General features: G+C 35.8%; 1 long non-coding RNA gene across 1 annotated transcript in view; it reads left to right on the top strand.

Annotated features, from left to right (window-relative positions):
- LOC145671947 (uncharacterized) overlaps positions 1-6,092 on the top strand; it is a 388,703-nt gene extending 382,611 nt beyond the window's left edge. The window contains exon 3 of the long non-coding RNA XR_014128595.1: positions 5,777-6,092. This is a non-coding gene — a long non-coding RNA (uncharacterized LOC145671947). The remainder of the gene's footprint in view (positions 1-5,776) is intronic.
- The last annotated feature ends 7,382 nt before the right edge of the window (positions 6,093-13,474 follow it).

Raw genomic sequence — 13,474 nt, 5'->3', positions numbered from 1 at the left:
CATATTCTAAAATATTAAGAGGTTTAATTATTATAATTTTAATTTTTTGTCTCTTTTTTTGGTCAATATTGCAAAACATATTATCATCGTCATAATAATAGCTATTCTGCCATTATTGGCAGGTCACTTGCTGCAGCTGAGAAGCTTAGATGACTGTGGTCCTCAGCTAGTCTCTTCGTCTTAACGTAGCAATTTTCTGTCTTAATATCTTTATTCAACTACAATCTCCTTCGTCCCCTCCCTCTAGCACGTCCCTCATAATACAGTTCCTCCTCAGCCAATGTCCTCCTCTTAATTACATCTAAAATTCTTCTTTTCTCCTCTACTGCTACTATTTCTAACACCTCATTCGTTTTCCATTCAACCCAGCTGATTCTCTCCTTTCTTCTCCATGCCCACATTTCGAAAGTCTAATTGTTTCATCGTTTTTGCGTAATGTCCTTGTTTCTTCCCCATACAGTACATATTAGAATCAGTAAAACAAAATTTCAATATTTAATTGGGAGTTTGTTCAATACAAAGATGAGCTAATCGTGGTTGGAAAGAAAAAAATCTGACGCCTTTAGTGTAAAAATAATTTTGCAATTTATGGTATTTCAGTAATCTGTGCCGTCTTGGTTTCCTTTCATGCGTTTCACTGTCAGGGGTAGCCTCCCCAGTTTGGGAACCAGAGGAGTATTGGATCTGTTAAAGCATATAAAATATTACGAAATGTTGTGATATATCTTATAAGTAGTGAAGCGTGATCACCCATTGAAAAAAAAAAGTAAAGGTCATCGCCTATGTTGTACAGTATCATCACACTTACACAAAGGTAAAATATATTACATTTAGAAACATACATTGTATTTCCCTTACTATTGACGCAATGTAGGATTTATTATCCCTTATATCCAGAGTAAAATTTACTTATGAAAATCATAGATTTCTTAAAAGCAAAACTTGCAAGACTCTTGCAAGCAAGACCAAGACTGGGTCTGCAAGACCAAGACCAAGACCAAGACTAGGTGTGCAAGACCAAGACCAAGACCAAGACCGAGGGTTCCAGTGCAAGACCAAGACCAAGACCGCATGTGCAAGACCAAGACCAAGACCAAGACCAGCCGGGTCTTGGTCTTGGTCTTGCATTTGCTCATCACTAAATATAATGTTATACTAGAAACTCTACGTTGTATTTCTGAAACCGAAAAACAGCTTACAAGAGCTCCAGGTCTTCTATCCCATTTTGAAACTGGCATAACGCTGTTGGGTTTGTTACTTGGACAGAAAATAATTGGCATTCTGGAACTTCTGAAGAAGTCATTTCAAAGTCGGAAATAAACTGTAACAGGCTTGATTAAAGGTGTTGAAATTGTTTCTGGAAATATTCAGAACCTACACAACGAAAAAAGGTTTGACAAGATAATGCAAGAAGCTAGTGAGAATGTAGAAAAATATAATTTGAACCCCTTGTCATTGCCAAGAATGAAGAGAGTACCGAGGAAGTACACAGGGCCGGTAGAAGATGTCATTGCGTATTATAGGGGAAAAAAATATTATGCTTATCATTGATGCAGCTGTGAAAGGTCTAGAGTCAAGATTTACTCTGTCGGATTTCCTGCGCCTTCGGCAACTAGAAGATACGCTGTTATCAGGTGTGGTCGAACGAGTTGACATACTTGAAAATTATTCAGAAATAGATGCAGCGTCATTTTCTCTTGAGACGAAAATGTTTCTGCAGGAGACTGGTGTGTCTTGTGTCAGTCATGCTTGCAAAGTACTGTACTACGAGAAGTGGAACCCGAAGTTCGAGCTGTGTTTAGAAACGTTGAAAATTTATTGGGTCTTTTGATTGTGCTGCTAGTTTCTTCATGCGAAGCTGAACAGAGCTTTAGCTCTGTTCGAAGACTAGAAGCACAATGATACAGACGAGATTGAATCATGTTATCATCTGTTCCACACATCATGATTTACTAGAGCTCAGCCTAGACGAGTTAGCAGACAGATTTACTGCAAGCAGTGACCGTCGCATGACGATCTTTTGTCTAATCGTCATTAAAAAATAGGTAACCAAAGTACATTAAGATGATTTTGTATTTCTTGCGTTATTGTATGTGTGAATTTGCATTTTTGTGTTGATTTCTTTTTTATTTTATTGTTCAATATATTATTGAATAGCTGCTAGATAATTTAATTTTGTTCAGTCTATCACAGTCATCTGTTTAATAAATAAACAACAAATCGACGTGATATAATTTAAAATTCTGCTGAGGTACTAACATTTAAATCACTTTCTTCGATGCCCCCCTTCCCTTAATTTTACATGCAAGAGACGCCAGTGCCTATCATTATTCCGCTAGCAGTTCCTTTCCCCCCGCATTCGAAGTTGTCTAGCTTTGCCCCTATTCATTTCCGAACTATATGTCATATAAACAGTATTTTTTTTTTTTGTGCCAGGAATCTGTGGTTTTATTTTTCGCCATTACTTTTGGGAGACACTGTACAATAACACTACGTAACAAAATTTTAACTTTTCTTGTTCCTGGAACAAAATTATAATTTCCCAATTCCTTATGACGAAAGTAATTGGGAAACACCTGATATTCCATTCAAAGTTTGCTTTTGTTGTTCTTATCGTGAAGAATGTCTGTGACACGTCGACGCTCAGAATTCTGCAAGAAACGACGAAACTCGTGAAGTAAACAGTAGATGGCGCTAGTACAAACTTGTTAAAATGAGTAAAAATACGAAGAAAAATGTAAGAATAATAATAAATTATTACAATTGTTTCATGTCCACAATTGTTTACTACACAGTTTTGACTTGGAAGACATTCTTTCCAGAGGCAAAATCGATTAACTCCATTGTTTAACAATTTGGCACTAGAATGCGTAAACGCTCTGATCACTCTCATTTAAATACATTAGATCTTATGCAGACTCGTTCTAACGCGTGATAAGTGCCGTACTAAAGAGTTCGATTAACGTTTTCTGCAGAAGTCAGGCCTTTAGTGTGACGCTAATCATACGTCAAAACGATTCTGCATAAGGCCCATTGTACCTAAGTTACTAAAATGCTCTCTACTGAAAAATCTCGTTTGATAGAGTTAATCGGTTTGGCATCTGAACGGCTCAATTAGTGTTTCATAATTCTTAGCTCTGTGGTTGCCTTAAAAAGCCACGAACCACAGCTACGAAACTGTCCCACACGTCTTTCTCGACATTCCTAAGCTTCTTTGGAAACTCCTGGCTTTGCATAATTTTCTTGATTTGAGATCCAGCGAAAACGCCAGCTTTGACCTTTGCTTCGGACAGCCTGGAAAAAAGGTCTCGAAGATACTTGAAACTTCTGAGTCTTTATCAAGAGCCGTTACATATTGCTTGAAGAGGCCCAATTTAAAATGTAATGCGATTAGCACTTTCTTGGCATCTACTAATGGTTTACTTGACAATCTGCTTACCCGTAGTGAACTCTGTCCGTGGTGACCACCCCTAAAGACACAGATAGCAGAGCAATTTGTTGAAGCCACGTTGAAGATTAATAAGGAATGCTACCATTTTGAAATCTCCAATCACCTCTCACCCATACTCATCATAATGCAAGGCTTCTATCAACATCTTGATGGTTTCATATTCCTCTTTCAGTTGCGCTGAATGAGCTAGAGGAAGAGAAGGATACTTGTTCTCGTTATGTAACAGGACAGCTTTGAGGCTTTTAGATGAGCTGTCAATGCACAGCCGCCATTCACTTGGATAATGTTTCCTTCCAATTGCCTCAAAGAGACCTGACACATCATGATAGAAACAGTCCATCTCGACGAGTGAAGAAATCTGAAAGAGTGTGGTGGTGCTTCCTCTAGGACTTATGACTCGCACACTTTCATTTACCAAATTCCACTCCTTGAATCTAGATGTTAGAAGTACAACGTTTGATTTTGTAAGACCTAGATCTCTACACAAATCATTAATGTCCTGCTGTTTAGGATAATATGGATTCTCTCACATGCAGAATTTACGTGAGGGTAATCTGATTCTTCGACATCACTCTCTTCGGAACAATTGCTCTCTCCTGCGGATGGTTGCGTCTTCAGAGGCGGTTTGGGCACAGGAAGCTATGGACAATGTAATACAGGAGACGAAATGCCTGGATACAGGATGGGAGAAGCATTCTTACCGGAACGATATTTAGAAAGGTTGACCATGATCAGTATATTTACGAAAATAAGCACATGTGATTCCTCTTCTAAAAATATATTATACTATTTGCGGCAACTGTTTTCTGTACATGTAAGAACTTTTCTACAATGGGCTTTATGCAGAGTCGTTTTGACGTATGATTAGCGTCATACTAAAGGCCTGATTTCTGCAGGAAACATGTTAGTCGAATTCACGCGTTAGAACGACTCTGCATAAGGCCCAATGTATTTAAATAGAGTGATCAGACCATTTACGCGTTTTAGTGTCAAATTGTTAAACAATAGAGTTAATCGATTTTGCCTCTGGAAAGAATGTATCTTTTCCAAGTCAAAAATGTGTAGAACTAAAAAGCAACAAAAAATAAATTAATCGGTTTGGCTTCTGACGCCTCAATTGATACTCTGGTGACAAACTACTGCAAGATGGGTCGTAGGACTGAGGATCAAGGAGAAATCTTTCATCAGAATATTGCAACTTTGAACAACGCTATCAAGGAGCATATAATAAACATATGATGGGAGATTATATTTGTTGCCTCATACGGGAAAGTGATTTGCATTATATATGCAAATATAGGAAAACAACTCCTTTCTAGGTTTTTGTCTGATGATTTTGTATCTGTGTTAGAATATAAGTACATTCATAGCCTTTGGTTTATTTTTTTACCTCATGTCTTTGCATACGTTATAAAAGCAAGATTAAATTTAGAAAATTCCTTCTCCAGCCCACAAAAGCAAACTTTATCGTAAATAATGTATCAAATCTTTATTTCCTCAACATAAGCTTTCAGGAAATAATACTCACTTACTAGAAATACAAATGTGTGTTGCATGGTGTAATTTATTTACCGACAAAATGTATATATATATATTTTTTTCCAAAATTTCTTACAAGCCCTGTTAATGCTTTGAAGATGTTGAAGGGGAATGAGATAAATCTAACTGTGAGTATATTGAGAAGAGATCCTCACAATGTGGTTTGAACTTAGATCTAGTGATTCTAAGAAGTTATATTTGTCAAATTATGAATTATACCGCCGAACGGATAGAACTTTTGAAGAGGATGCGTTTGGCGTGCGGGCCGTAGTTTGCCCATCGTGGTTTAGTTGAAGGACACGAGTCTGTTTGCCACTGTTGTTTAGCCTTTCCACCAATTATGTGGCAGCAGTAATACCAAATCCAGTTGCGACAGTTTTGGCGTTCCAGCGGAAGCACCCTGTATGTATCACACTAACGCATAACGAAGTCATTGTGGGTTGGCAAATGGAGACTTCACTGTGTATAAACTTCAAGGTGATGCGCATTTTCCCGCCAAAGAAAACCGCGCCTTCATTGTTGAAGGGAGGAGGTGGGCGCATGGACGTGCCCGGAAGGAAGAAACAATCTACCACAATCTTCTGCCCCTCCCTCTTGTTCTGTTGTTCTCTTGTTGTGAGATCTGCTGAACAACAGATTGCAATTACGGAAAGGGCACTCTCGCCGTCACGTAACTTGGCCTTTTACCATGATTACATGATAGCTGTTTTTTTTTTTTTTTCCTCTCTCTATTCTGTACACGTCGCTTCTTTCACTAATTCTGTTTCTTATTCATTTTATTTTCAGGTTGTTATAAAAGACGAATCTATGCAGCTTAACAAGGAGAATTTCCCCACTGGGTAAGTACATGTAGAGATGGTCCTTGGATTGCAGAACTACTAACCCATACTTACTCTTGCTAATCCGATAGTGAACCATTTGTGAAAAAAGACGATAGAAAAATTATTACTGGTTATGACTTTTGTGTTAGAGATGGAGGCAGTTTGCCTAATAAAACAGGATTTAAGTTCAGATGTGTTAAGTTGAAGTAGGTGCAGTCAAGTCCGTCTAGAAATATGTAAAATGAAGAAAATGAAACAATTTCTATTACGATTCTTTTTTTTTAATAAAAAAAAGGAAAAAAGAAGCAGCTCATAAATTGAATTACGGTCCTGGAGTAATGAGGGTTTATTATTTATTTATTTATTTATTTATTTATCTTACAAATTAAGATTTGGGTCTGGGAGTGTTTCTTCCATGTTTCTTGATTTCAGCATCCTCTGCTCTTGATATTATTTTCTAGCTATTGCAATCAAAAAAAAAAAAAAATCAATAATAGCGTAGGTCACCTGTAGATGCAGCGGTTGGAATTTCAGACTCATCTGCACAGAGATGCTCCCTTCTTCAGAATATTACTTAAATTTTTAGAAATTCATACAGGAAAGTGCCTTGTGTATACTTAGGGATTTAATTGTTATTCATTTCTATTATCAAATACTATATATTTTCTACCAAATACAACTAACAAATACTGACCTCAAAATGCAGTTAAGAAATACAAATATACTCCTGAACATAGGCTATCCAAAACTTCTACATTGATATTGTTAAAGAATAATTAAATTGAAGAGACCATAATTAAAAAGGCTTTTTAAAAAAACGTCAACGAACTCTACCGTCAAAAATATCGAATTCAACATTATGGAACACTACCATGTGCGGCTTCCGAAAGTAGGAACGAAAAACACAGTTCTGATTGGTTGGCGTTATCCATTTCTTGCAACGTTGCATTTAAATAGCAGAAATCAATCAACTGTTGTTGTCGGTCTTCGTGGCCGAGTGGGTTAGCGTTATATGCTAGTAACGAAAATATCTTTTGGCGTGAGTTCAAACCCGGCCCGAGGAAAGTTTTTTTCTACATTTTTATAACATTTTTTAAATTAAAATAATATGAAAATAATACTCAAAAAAGTGAGTAGTAAGTTAGTAGTAGTAGGAACGGGTTAGAAGCCCCACAGGACTCGTTTTGTTCCCCTTGTACTCCATGATATAGGGCTAGTTTTTCCCCTTGTACTCCATGATATAAATTTAGTGACCAACTTAAAACAACTGGCTAAGATAGCGCGTAAAACAGCTGGCTAGAGTAGCGCGCGAAAAAACGTACTTCCGGGAGTATTACTCTCCCAAGCGGGTCGTTTTCTTTCTGTTTGCGAAGCAGTGTTTTGTCAGCAAGGTATTACGATCCTCCATCAGTCGCAGCTGGAGAAACATTGGTGTGACGCGTGTGAAATTATTCCGTCAGTGTATAAAAATCACTGCAAAGCCACATTTTGAAATTCAGACGATCAAACAATGTATAAATAGGGATAGACGCGAGACAAGACATGAGAAATGTCGAAGTCTCGTTTCGTGTTTCGCAAAAATATTTGAGTCTCATCCCTTATCTATCCCAATAAACAAATCAAAGACTTTTACACTTTTTTTATTATTTGCCTTGAAGAAGTGTCCTCTTTCAGCACCCGGGCAAGAAAATCATTTCCCAGTAAAATAATAAACAGCTATATTTCCAGTTTTCGGGGTGGAGGAGGTATTAACTTCCCCAAGTGAAGCTTCGTCATTGCAATTCCATTATTCGACATTGCATCCTTATAGTTACGTGCCTGTCTTTACAACTATTTATTTAACTTATATCAGTAACGAATTTAGAAGAAATCATTATTATTATTATTATTATTAATCTCGGAATTGGGGGACGGGGGGACTCGAAGATTTTAAGCATATGTGAATGACGCTAGCTTCTTCTTTTTCTTTAGATATTCCGGAATATGGGGGTTTCAGCCGCCCGAATACCCTCCCCGTAACTGCCACTGCCTTATATAGTAATAAGTTACAGAATTAATTCTCAAATAAATATGAATAGCTTACATGACATTCTCATTTGAGTTGCTGTTTTCTTCGATTCTCTATTTAAAACGTGCCTATTATAGTAGGTATTGTTTGTGCATCTTATCCCATATTGCTAGAACATTCCTCACTACCACTATTAATATGTATTTTATAATCAAATTTAACAATGCAGCAAAGCGTCTCGAGCATAGACACAATCCTTTGTAGACAAAATTCTGAACAAATGAAGATTTTATTCCATGCGACTCTTCAAGGAGAACCAATAAGAACACGAGCCACAGCTGTGCTTCCACTGAACATCGATGTAAAAATAAACTCACTTGTTTTATCATCGCGACCACTAATTCACCATCGCGGTCGATCTCTAGGTCGCGATGTAGCGTATAGGCCGTATACATCCCGCATGTGCTTACCCATTTGAATCCATGTTCTTGTGCCATCATCGAGGCAGCGACCGCGACTTAAACCTCGATCTCCACCATGAGGTATCTCCGACATGTCTTTACTCTTAGGAAAGTCGTCTACTAGAATATTGTTCATCACTACCGTCACATTCGCTTGTATAATTTCAACATTCGCAAAACACTCCCCCTTGAGAGCCAGATTTGAGCTTAGCCTACGGTCACAGTGCATCCGATTTTTCACTCTCGCGATTAGTTTTCAGATTTTTTTTAAAAAAATTAAGAACAAAACTTTGAGTAAAGCACTGTTATACTTCAACTTATCTGCATACTCAACCGGCATTGAAGAAATTGTTAAAGGATACCGTATTTGTGTGAGGCTGCACCATGCGCTAGTGTGGAGTATTGTGTTATGCAAGGCAGAAAGATATATATTACGGAAGAGCAATTAAAAACAAGTGATGGTATTCGAAATGTGAGTTTGGGGAAGAATTAAGTAAAATTAGTTGGATGGGACAAAGATTCGATAAGGACGAACGAACTTGGGCGACGAAAAGTAATACAGGAAATACACGGTGTCGCGAAACCCACTGTGCTCTAATGTCTCACGTGTTAAAATATTGTAATGGAATATGGAATTTGATAAGTATAAACCAGGGATGCAAATAAGCAACAAAATTTTACTAGTCCAAGGAAAAAAGCTACTAGCCCATAATTCCAAAATAGAAATCATTTACTTACCTTCGGTATGATATTAAATACTCGCCCGCACCGATGAACCACTCGCCCCGGGCGAGTGGGCGAGTGGTTATTTGCATCTTTGGTATAAACGTGTCACGATACATGACGGGTGCGGGGTTCATGGCTTGCAAACCCTTGACAAACTTGTATGATGGCTTTTCCCTCTTCTGGCTTCTGTGTTTGACAATTGGCATCCTTACAAATTTTACAATAACTAACGTAAGTTATTTTTACATCCTGCATAATAGAAATACGCAACACTAAATACGATTTATTTACAAAAATGTACAATTTGTTTCTCAGTTAATTATTTTATAAATGCAGTGGTCGATAACATTTTTATATTTTAAAGTTATCTCCTTTTCACCTTGACTTCGTCAAAATTTTCTATTACTTCTTTAAAGTCCAACTGCCTTTCCAAGGATCTGCTTGATGGAAAGACGTTTTATTCTTCCAATTTTACCTTGACACATTGTGTTCCTCAGATTTTTTAAAAGTTTGTAATTATCATGATATAATAATAATAATAATAATAATAATAATAATAATAATAATAATAATAATAATAATAATAATAATAATAATAATAGACACTATTAGTTTATTATTATATTACCGTACCCACACTTAAGATAGATATCTTACGAGTTCGTTACGGAAATAACATAAGATTTAAGTGTGACATCTATTTATATAATTATAAAAGTGAATATTGAAGTTTAATCTCTTTAATGTTAAGAACGCATTCATATTAAATAAATGAATAAAATTTGCACTGGATCATGAGTGGGTCCCCTTCATCTTGTAGACCCCTGGACACTTGCCAGTTCAGCCACTCTGTACTTACGCTCCTGCTAGAGAACATTTTGGAAATCCTGACTATCGATCTTCAAGCGTATCTGAACACGATGCTGTAGGTCTCTAAAGACATTCGAACAGTAATTCTATATTTTGTTCCTTTCCCGTTGTTCTTAATAAATATTATTTGAACCATAATATATATAAAAGAACATTAAAACGTAAATATTATTTATTTTTACCTTCGCTTAGTGTTCAGGATACAAACTTATAATTCCTTTAACATCAGTAGTTCTGAGAACTTCCTAATCCTCAATCTATCATCCTTCTATTTATTTAATTTAACACCGTAACTAAGGAACAATAATACTCATTACAATTTCCTTTTCTTCCTTTACAAAATCTGCTCCGTTCTTGCACCTCTGATCTTATTCCTAAGACCACTACAGATAGATAATAGTACAACATAATAATAAAATATACAACATACGACAACATACAACATACCGTTGTATATGGCGTCACGAACATGGATTTCGTTTATTGATCAACAATAAATGAAAAGAATCCTGAACCGTAAGAGAATACACATTTTGAACGACCCTTGTATATATCTAAGATTACATTTTACATCAATATCACATATATTAATCTCATAATTAAGCATATTTTTTAGTCTCACGTTATGATATTGATAACAAGGTGCATCAACAAAACATGACAATAATAATACGGTGCAATTCATTTTACATTCATTGGGATATATTTAATATAATGTATATAGTTTAATCCAGGAAATTGAGCATAATTATAAAAAGTTAAATATAAACATATTCTCTATTAAAGTTGATCCATTTACCTTCGTTTAGCGTTCATTAAAATGTAAACACGGAATAAACATACTACACGAATATATATATAGAACTCATAAAGTGATTAAGGAGTAATTATAATATTATGAACGCAATAAAACAATATAGTACACATTAACATTGAAAGAAATAATTGCCATACTAGATAAATAGTTAAAGATAAAAGAACATAAAGAAAAATACAATAACTAAGTTATATAACTATGAAACGCTGCTTTTATCTCATTTGAGATTAAGTTTCCTCTTTTAGACATTATTTATGTTAACTTTACTTATAATCTCAGATGGGACTACAATTTTTGACTAAGTCCATCCATTTCTTTCTAGTACTTTCGGTAGGCTGCCATAACTTTATTTCATCGACATTTCGTAATATTTCACAATTGCATATGTTTTTAACGTACATTTTAATAATAAATTAAATGAAGAACACATTAACCATAGACATAAGCAAAGGTCAATCTAATACAAATCCGTCGGACGCCTTTTTAATGGTTCAAGTTATACGTTCAAAGGGCGCATTTAAGCAACATTGTATAGCACAATCTATAGTACTTTTTTGTCATTCACAGGATGTTACCATATTTTGATTCCTATTTACAAAACTCCTGCCAATTGCAAACCGATTTTGTGAAAATCGACGATGATTATTGTTCCTACTGAAATTTCTGTTGCTGTTTCTATAATTCCTAGTTCCATTTCTGTGATTAGATTGCGTTCGATTACCGGTATCATTATAGCCATTCATTCTATCATTAAAACTAGGCACATTAGAATTATTTCCAGGTTGTACATTTATATTACGAACTGAAGCATATTGAGTCTGATTACGTCCAGAATTACCCTGACCTCTATTGGGATTTTTATTGTTCTTCTGCATTAAATATTGGCTTTTAAAGTTCTGCACTAGCATGATCAGATGACTAAAATTGACGCATTGTGCAGACATTAACATTTGTTGCAATCGGAACGGCAATAGGATGCGAATAGAAGCAATTATACGTGATTCAGAATGATTAGGATTTAGAGCTTTTAATTCATTATACGTCGATACTACAAATTCCGTGACATTCTTGTGGCTTCGGGGATCGAAGACCTTGGTACGTAATAAAGCATCTCTATTAGCCAACATAAAGTCATTTTCATAATTGGATAATAAAGCAGCTTTAAATTCCGAATAAGCATGAAGGTTTTCTCTGATTGCTTTGAACCACGTTAAACATGGTGGCTGTAGGATGAGCGGAAGGATCTTCAAGAATTTTGACTCCTTTATTCCTATTAATTCACATTCGTCCTCAAACTTTTCGATAAATACCCATGCAGGAATATCATCGGGCCCACCACTAAATTTTGTCAATGATTTTACCTCGCTAAATCGCAAAGGTCTGTCATTATTATGGGATTTTAAATATTTATATTTATCATAATATTTTGGATTCCTACAAGTTGAATGTTTCTTTCTTCTTCCATCTTCGGTACTTCCTTCGCTATAGCCCGACGACTCACTGTCCTCAAAAACTCGATGAGGTGTTACTGGTTCTGGTTCCTTAAAAAGAAGCTGATTTCTATATCCGCCGTCGTGATGAATTACTGTTTCTGAAGCCTGATTTCTATGTCCACCAATGGGACTGATGTCTATGTCCACTATGTTCGTGCTCTCCCTTAGTAGAATTGTAACACTCTTGAAAACAATTCATATCCTCTCTAAGTTCTCGGATGTGAAAAGTGTGTTCATTAATTACAGATTCCATTACTTTAACCACATCCTGTATTTCAGTATAATTTTGGGATACTCGTTCCATCTTTTGATTATACTGCTTGAATCTCGTAGAAATTTGCTCCTCCACTTGACCTTCTATTTTGCATTGTAATTGGTCCATTTTATCTTCAAGTCGTTCCTAAATTTTAAGTTGCATTTGCTTTGTTGAGTCCTCAAATTGTTGATGAGTTACCTGCTGAAATTCCTCAAACTGTTGTTGAGTTACCATTTTCTGCTGGAACTCCTCAAACTGCTGGTGAGTTACCATTTTCTGCTGGAACTCCTCAAACTGCTGGTGAGTTACCATTTTCTGCTGGAACTCCTCACACTGCTGGTGAGTTCCCATTTTCTGCTGGAATTCCTCAAACTGTTGTCGAGTTACCATTTTCTGCTGTAGTTGATTCATTTGACAAGATATCTGCTTTAAGAGATCTGTCATACTTTCAGGAGCAGGAATATCCCTTTGTAAAAGTCTGTCTTGGACGCCTTCGGTTTCCGACATACCTCTGTGTATTTGTTTACCACTTCTTAGAACAGTAACATAAATATTAGGCTCAATTGTGTTCGTTGTTACTATACTCCGAAACGAAACACTAATTCCCGGTGTGAAGGCACCATTTAATTATGGAACAGTAATTCTATATTTTGTTCCTTTCCTGTGGTTCTTAATAAATATTATTTGAGCCACAATATATATAAAAGAACATTAAAACGTAAATTTTATTTATTTTTACCTTCGCTTAGTGTTCAGGATACAAACTTATAATTCCTTTAACATCAATAGTTCTGAGAACTTCCTAATCTTCAATCTATCATCCTTCTATTTATTTAATTTAATACCGTAACTAAGGAACAATAATACCCATTACAATTTCCTTTTCTTCCTTTACAAAATCTGCTCCGTTCTTGCACCTCTGATCTTATTCCTAAGACCACTACAGATAGATAATAGTACAACATAATAATAAAATATACAACATACGACAACATACAACATACCGTTGTAACATATGAGGGTTTCCGGGAT

Source organism: Thermobia domestica, chromosome 15, assembly GCF_964235325.1.
Source record: "Thermobia domestica chromosome 15, izTheDome1.hap1.1, whole genome shotgun sequence".
Taxonomy (NCBI): domain Eukaryota; kingdom Metazoa; phylum Arthropoda; class Insecta; order Zygentoma; family Lepismatidae; genus Thermobia; species Thermobia domestica.
This window is presented reverse-complemented; position numbering and strand designations above follow the sequence as displayed.